This window comes from Leucoraja erinacea, chromosome 3 (genome assembly GCF_028641065.1).
Source record: "Leucoraja erinacea ecotype New England chromosome 3, Leri_hhj_1, whole genome shotgun sequence".
Classification (NCBI taxonomy): Eukaryota; Metazoa; Chordata; class Chondrichthyes; order Rajiformes; family Rajidae; genus Leucoraja; species Leucoraja erinaceus.
The window spans coordinates 10,086,309-10,094,537 of record NC_073379.1 but is presented as its reverse complement, the minus strand read 5'-3'; positions in this window follow the sequence as shown (position 1 = coordinate 10,094,537).

Genomic DNA, 8,229 nt, shown 5'->3' with positions numbered 1-8,229 from the left:
GGCAAGTCCCGCGGCCGTTAAGTCCATGCCGGGCGATGTCAGGCCCCACTCCGGGGCGTTTTTAGCCCCGCAACTCGGGCGGGAGAAGCTACTGCCACGGAAGCTCCGAAATGCGTTCTCCCACCAGGGACCCGCGAGCTCCCGATGTCACCGTCCACAGGCCTGCCGCTGGAGCCCCCAGGTCATTCCGGCTGGAGGCTACTCCACGGTGCTAGGCCCCAACGAGAACGGAAAATCGACAGGGAAAAGGTCGGGTCTCCCGTGCAGGGAAGAGATTTAAAAGTTTCCCCCATCCCCGCCCCCCACATATACACAGTCAAAAACAATATAAATACATATTAAATGGGACAAAAACAAAAAAAAAGGACAGACGGACTGCAATGGGCCACTGCTGCAAAGCGCTGCCATTGAACCAAACCTAAGGCAATGCAGCTTTAGCATTTCCAAACTATATTTTCAAACCACATTAAGGGCACTGACTGGTCAGTAAAACCACTCACAGTTCAGTAAACATGTGTTCAGTGTTATTCACATCTCAGACCGAGAGACGTGACCCTCTCGCTCTTCCCCATCTTGCAGAGACTGACTGAGGCACTCAACACTTCCGGGTTTTATAGTCCCTCCGGAAGGGGCGTGGCATTCAGGAGAGAGAATCTCAACATTCTTTAAGCACTAATAACTCTTTTATTTTTCATCAATGGAAAAAATCCTCTTGTCCTGCAGACTTTTAGTAATATAGACTAGACCAAGTAGGACCCGTTTGGCCCTGTCCCTCAACGCGGGCAGGGGGGGTGGGGGGTGGTGTGCTTCACATGGGGGGGCTGGTCCCCGTACATAATATTCCACCAGTCACCCAGAGCCCACAACTGAGTAGGCACGGTTGATGGGTTCCCGCTGTGACGTAATTCCTCCACACACACTAGCCCCCCCCCACACACTCACAGTAACCCCATTCACACACATTAACCCCCCGTCCACACTCTAAACCCCACCACACACTAACACCCACTCACACACATTAACCCCTCCCCACACACTAACCGCCCGCCCACACACACTAACCTCCCCTGCATCTCTGTCTCTCTGTCAGCCTCTGTATCTCGCTGTCTCTCCAGTTCCATATCTGCCTCTCTCTGTCTCTCTGTCTCTCTCTCTGTCTCTCTCTCTGTCTCTCTCTCTCTCTCTCTGTCTCTCTCTCTGTCTCCCTCTCTCTCTCTCTCTCTCTCTCTCTCTCTCTCTCTCTCTCTCTCTCTCTCTCTCTCTCTCTCTCTCTCTCTCTCTCTCCCTCTCCCTCTCTCTCTCTCTCTCACCTCTCTCTCTCTCTCTCTCCCTCGTCTCCCTCTCTCTCTATCTATCCATCTCTCTTTCCCATCTACTCTATCCCTATCTATCTATCCCTCTCTATCGGACCTCTCTCTCTCTCTCTCTCTCTCTCTCTCTCTCTCCCTCTCTCTCTCTCTCCCTCTCTCTCTCTCTCTCTCTCTCTCCCCCCCCCCCCCCCCCCCCCCCCCGGGGAGTGGCCCAGTTGGCAACAATGACTCTGCAGCTCATAAATTGGTGGACAGTGAGATGGCATTGTGACATCATCACTGGAAGCTGCTAGAAAAAGTCTCCCACTCACAGGCAGTTGTTATTTTCAAAGTTGGCTTTTGTAAAACTTTAAATATCTATAACTTGTGAAATATGACATCAAATGTGAAGAAACCTGATACTAACGACCATAGGAAAAAGCTGAGTAAGTTTCTGCAGGCTCCTCATGGTGGAGCTCTCGATGGTCTCCAGCAAAGGCCTCCAGCTCCTCGATGTTAGGCCGCAGATACCATACGAAAAAAAATTGCATCTCCGTCGACGTAAGAGATGAAAAAAAAGTGTTGCTCCAACCCCCCACACCACCCCCCACGTAAAACAAGCTAAAGAACAATGAAAACATATATTTATACTAAAAAAACACCAAAGAAGGAAGGGACTGAGACTGTTGGCGAGGCGGCTGTTGCTGGTGCCACCTTGGTCAGGAGGAGAATGTGCAAACTCCGTACAGACAGCACCCGTAGTCAGGATCGAACCCGGTCTCTGGCGCTGTAAGTGCTGGAAGGCAGCAACTACCATTGCGCCACCGTGCTGTGGGTGAGGGCTATGGGCCAAATGCAGATAAATGGGGCTTGTCAAGTATGCCAACTTGGTCTGCATGGACACGGTGGGCCAAAAGACCTGTTTCCAAACTGTATACCTCCATGAATCGATTTGGCCTATCCTTCCTTGCCTGTGGGCAAGGTTGACCACATCAGTCATGATGATTTAATGGGACTGCACCCGCTTGAAAGTTGCCTTCACCTCAGAATGTTGTTGTCCTAGTGCGTATAACAATTAAACACTCCTGCCTCTCCTATATTAACCATAATAGTCTATTACAAGCAAGATCAGTAAAGGTACGTACCTGATATGGATATGGCGGGCTGAAGGGCATGTTTCCGTGCAACATCTTAATCAATTCCTGACTGCCAGCATGTTCTGGGTGAAAACTCTCCTTAGATCCTCTCTGAGTCTCCTGACCCTTGTCAGAGGGGTGGTGGAAGAGGGCACCTTCACATTGAAGAAGCATCTTGAGGAGCACTTGAATCACCAAGGCATTGAAGACAATGGCCAAGTGTTGTCTTATGGCATCAGTGTAGTTGAGTAGTTGACAGTCAACATAAGCATGGTGGGCCGAAGGGCCTGACTTAATTTAGTTTAGTTTATAGATACAGCGTGGAAACAGGCCCTTCGGCCCACCGAATCCAGACCAACCAACGATCCCCGCGCAATTATACCAAGCCAATTGACCTAAAAATCCTGTACGTCTTTGGAGTGTTTTGTTCTACGAGTCTCTGACCCTGTATCCATACCTTTACCGAAATCCTAATTACTGGCCCCTCCTTCTCTGTTATCAGAGACCTTGAGATAGAACATCGCATTACAGCCCTTGTCCCATAATGAGTATCACACATGATGCCAAGTTAGTTATCTACCATGCTTGCATTCCATATCAATGGTTTCAAAGGTCTTTTATTGTCACGTGTACCAATTAAGGTGCAGTGGTCTGCCAATTACCATACAGCCAATAATGAAAAAAAAAGCAACAAGACACAGAACTACATCAAAGTTAACATGAACATCCACCACAGTGGATTCCCCACATTCCTCACTGCGATGGATGGCAATAAAGTCCAATCTTATTCTTCTTTATTCTCCCGCGGTCGGGGCAGTCGAACCAGGGCGATCGAAGCTCCCACACTTGGCGATCAATGCCCCCGCGTCGGGGCGATTGAAGCGAGTTTTCGAAGTCGGTCTCTTAACCAGAGCTCCGCGATGTTAAAGTCCGCAGAGCACCCCCCCATTCCCTGCATAACCATGTGCTTATCTAAAAGCCTCATAAATGCCACTGTCTCATCTGCTTCCACAACCACTCCTGGCAGCATGTGCCAGTCACCCACCACCCTCTGTGTAAAAAAACCTGTCCTGCGCATCTACTTTAAACTTCCCGTATCTGACCTCAAAGCAATACCTTCTAGTCTTTGACATTTCCACCGCCGGAAAAATGGTGTGATTGGCTACCCTATCCATGCATTTTATAATTTTATATACATCTATCAGGTCTCTCCCTAACCTCCAACATCCCAGCGAAAACAATCCAAGTTTGTCCAACCTCTCCTTATCGTTGATACCCAATAACCCAGGCAACATGCTGGTAAACCTCCTCTGCACCCTCTCTATACCCCTCCACAACCTTCCTGTAATGGGGCAACTAAAAACACTACAAATGCGGTCTATAAAGCTGCATCAGGGCTATCTGACTGAACCTCAATGCCATCACCGATTAAGCCACGCACGCCACTTGTGAAGAAGGGTCTCGACCCGAAATATCACCCATTCCTTCTCTCCAGAGATGCTGCCTGTCCCGCTGAGTTACTCCCTCATTTTCTGTCTATCTTCAATGTAAACCAGCATCTGCAGTTCCTTCCTACACACCTCATGTCTTCATTAGCACTCTACCTACTAGTGTTGCCACTTTCGGGAAGCTGCGGACTTCGACCCCACGAACCTTCTGCATTGTGATGTCCCGGCACAACTTCTCACCACTTTCACGCCAGCACCCTTCCAAGTCCAATCACCTCCATGCTCTCTGACATACAGTGGATGATTTTAAACAATTAATCTGTTCTTAACATCTCTTCCAATCCCTCAGTAGTCTTGTGTAGGAAGGGATTGCAGATGCTGGTTTAAACTGAAGATAGTTTGGAGTAACTCAGCGGGTCAGACAGCATCTCTGGAGAAAAGCAATAGGTGACGTTTTGGGTAGAGACCCTTCTTCAGACTGAGAGCAACCGCAGGAGATGCAAGACCTGTCGCTATACCTTCTCCCTCGACACTGTCCAGGGACCCCAACATTCCTTTTAGGTTAGGCAGAGGTTAACTTACAGTATATCTCCTCCAACCTCATCCCTTGTTCAACTGTATCCCTTGTTCAAGGTGTGGACTCTTATGCATCGGTGAGACCGAAGTAGTCTGGGCGATCGTTTTGTTGAACACCTTCACTCTGTCTGCCTGGGCCTACCTGATCTCCCGGTTGCCAAACACTTTAATTCCCCTTCCCATTCCCACACTGACCTTTCTGTCCTAGACCTCCTCCATTGTCAGAGTGAGGCCAAACACATATTGTCAGAACAGCACCTGATATTTCGCTTGGGCAGCTTACACCCCAGCGGTATGAATATTGATTTTCTAACTTAAAATAACCCTTACATCCCCTCTCTCTCTGTTCCTATACCATCCAAGTCGTACCAGCTTTAAAGTCATCTTGTCGAGTCATGTTTAAGAAGGAACTGCAGATGCTGGAAAAATCGAAGGTAGACAAAAATGCTGGAGAAACTAAGCGGGTGAGGCGGCATCTATGGAGAGAAGGAACAGGCGACGTTTTGGGTCGAGACCCTTCTTAGACTGATGTTGAGTCTCATTGTCTGTGCTCATTCTCACCTAGCCCACAATAGCCTTCCTTTATCATCGTTACTTTTTTGTATATCTTTCATTCCTTTGTTCTATATCTCCCGATATCACTGTTTATATCTCTTGTTTCCCTTTCCCGTGACTCTCAGTCTGAAGAAGGGTTTCGAACCGATAAGTCACCTATTCCTTCTCTCCAGAGATGCTGTCTGACCTGCTGAGTTACTCCAGCATTTTGTGTATACCCTCAGTAGCCTTGCTGTGTACTCCAATAGCTCAGTGTGGGCGTCCGTACCTCTCTGGTGGAGGTATCATATTCTCGTGTAGACAATGTACCTGGAAGCGTGTCAGTTTCACAACTGCGCTTCAGATTTCACACTTGGTAACGGCACCTTGTTGAAGGGACCTCCTCACCGATCCGCAGCAAGTTTCAACTATGTCTCTGGATCATTAGTCCAACCTTCTGCGAAGGATTAGCTATGAGAAGAGCTTGGACAGGCATGGATTGTTTTCTCTGGAACATCAGAGGCTGAGGGGAGACCGGATAGAAATATATAAAATTATGAGAGGCATAGATAGGGTAGACAGTCTGATCTTTTCCCCATGCTTGGATTAGACAATAGATAATAGACAGTAGGTGCAGGAGGAGGCCATTCAGCCCTTCGAGCCAGCACCGCCATTCAATGTGATCATGGCTGATTATCCTCAATCAGTACCCTGTTCCTGCCTTCTCCCCATATCCCCTGACTCCGCTATCTTTACGAGCCCTCTCTTGAAAGTATCTAGAGAACTGGCTTCCACTGCCCTCTGAGGCAGAGAATTCCACACTCACAACTCTCTGTGAGAAAAAGTGTTTCCTCGTCTCCGTTCTAAATGGCTTGCCCCTTATTCTTAAATTGTGGCCCCTGGTTCTGGACTTCCTCAACATCGGGAACGTGTTTCCTGCCTCTAGCATGTCCAACCCCTTAACAATCTTATATATTTCAATAAGATACCCTCTCATCCTTCTAAACTCCAGAGTGTACAAGTCCAGCCGCTCCATTCTCTCAGCCATATGACAGTCCCGCCATCCCGGGAATTAACCTTGTAAACCTACGCTGCACTCCCTCAATAGCAAGAATGTCCTTCCTCAAATTAGGGGACCAAAACCAGAGGGCATAGTGTTAAGGTGAGAGGAACAAAGTTTCAAGGAGATGTGCGGGGCAAGTTTTTGCAGTACGTAGTGGGTGCCTGCAATGCACTGCCAGGGGTGGTAGTGGAGGCAGAAATTCTTGCTTTGCTTCAGCACACAGAACATAGTAGGCATTTACTACAAAACAGATCAGTGTGTCCATATATCATAATATAAATATATACACACATGAATAAATAAACTGATAAAGTGCAAATAACAGAAAATGGGTTATTAATAATCAGAGTTTTATCCGAGCCAGGTTTAATAGCCTGATGGCTGTGGGGAAGTAACTATTCCTGAACCCGGTTGTTGCAGTCTTCAGGCTCCTGTACAGGGCGCTCAAATTGTCAAACCAAGCCACGGTGCAGAGAGAGAGTCTTCCTTGGCAAACCGACTCTCCGTAATCTTCTCAGGAAGTAGAGGCGCTGATGAGCCTTCTTGATAATTGCATTAGTGTTCTCGGACCAGGAAAGATCTTCAGAGATGTGCACGCCCAGGAATTTGAAGGTGGCATTTAAGAGGTTTTTAGACAGGTACTTGGATATGTAGGGAATAGAGGGATATGGATCACATGTAGGTGGAGATTAGTTTACTTGGCACGATTACCGGCACAGACAATGTTCCTGAGCTGTACTGTTCAATGACTATCCGATGCTTCAATCAGTAGTGACTACCCTAACTAGGACGGCACAGTGATGCAGTGGGTAGAGCTGCTGCCTCGCTGTGCCAGAGACCCCGGCTTGATCCTGACTACGGGTGCTGGCTGTGCGGAGTTTGTACGTTCTCCCCATGACTGCATGTTTTTTTCCCCGGGTGCTCGTTTTCTCCCACACTCCAAAGACGTACCGGTTTGTAGGTTAATTTGGCTTCAGTAAAAATGATAAATTGTCCCCAGTGTGTAAGGTGCTGCTAGTGTACGGAGATCGCTGGGCAGCGCGGACACGGTGCGTCGAAGGGCCTGTTTCCGCGCTGTATCTCTAAACTAAACTAAACTAAAAACATCCCAAATATGCGCAGGTTTGTCACTTGTCCCCAGTGTGCAGTGAATGGATGACAAAGTGGGATAACATAGAACTTGGGTGAACGGGTGATTGAGGGTCAGCGTGCCTCGGTGGGCCGAAGGGCCTGTTTCCACGCTGCATCTATAAACTACCAGTCGCTAACAACGTTGCAGGCTGGTGTGTGGTCGGTTGGATGGATGAATCCTCCGCTGAACCCTCTAACCTCTCGCACTGTCCACGCTGTAGCAGGAGCAGGCCACTGGCACAAGCTCCCACACATAGACTTGCCTTGCAAATGCTGACATCTGCTGCTTCACAGCTGCGGAGTGGTAGTGGTCTGTCGGCTTCCATTTGCATCTTCAAGTTGATGGGCCAGCCGGCAGGTGATATAGCAGGCACAAGTAACGGCGGATGGTGAGAAAATAAACACCTCTCCTAAGCCAAGGATGAAGTCCAGATCTTCCAGTCAACCTCATTGTGGTCCTTGCAGTTTTTAATCTGCATTTCTCTGCGGTTGTGGCACTATATTCTGTACTCTGTACATTTGCCAACTGAGTCTGCCCTAAATGCAGAATATCGTGCCACCGCTAACAAAAAGTACAGATTAAAAGTGCAAGGTCTGCAATGAGGTAGACTGGAAGATCAGGATTTCATCTTTTTTTCTCCAGCATCCGCAGGCAGTTAGGGGAAAGGGAATGGATACAGGTAGTTCTACTGTAACACCATGGGGTGGCGCAGCGGTAGAGGTGCTGCCTCACAGCGCCAGAGACCAGGGTTCGATTCTGACTACGGGGTCCGTCTGTACAGAGTTTGTACGCTCTCCCCGTGAACATGTGGCTTTTCTCAAGGTAGACAAAAATGCTGGAGAAACTCAGCGGGTGCGGCAGCATCTATGGAGCGAAGGAAATAGGCAACGTTTCGGGGCGAAACCCTTCTTCTGACCTTTTCTCAAGGTGACTTTAAACTTTAGAGACACAGACCCTTTTGGCCCACTGGGTCCATGGCAACCAGGAATCACCCGATACACTAATACTATCCTACACACTAAAAACAATTTTTTTTTTTTTAACAAAGCCA